Source organism: Mesitornis unicolor, unplaced genomic scaffold, assembly GCF_000695765.1.
Source record: "Mesitornis unicolor isolate BGI_N332 unplaced genomic scaffold, ASM69576v1 scaffold12966, whole genome shotgun sequence".
Lineage (NCBI taxonomy): Eukaryota > Metazoa > Chordata > Aves > Mesitornithiformes > Mesitornithidae > Mesitornis > Mesitornis unicolor.
Window position 1 is genome coordinate 27,483 of NW_010190344.1, and position 222 is coordinate 27,704.

Genomic DNA, 222 nt, shown 5'->3' on the forward strand with positions numbered 1-222 from the left:
TGGTGAGTCTCCTCTGGAGACATTCAAGACCCACCTGGATGAGTTTCTGTCTGATCTTCTCTAGGTGATCATGCTCTAGCAGGGGGGTTAGACTAGAAGATCTTCAGAGGTCCTTTCCAAGCCCTACCATTCTGTGATTCTGCAAATCTTATAGCTTTATAAAAGCTATAAAGCTTATAGCTTTATAAAAGCTATAAAAAAAGACTTCAGGGCACTGGGTGA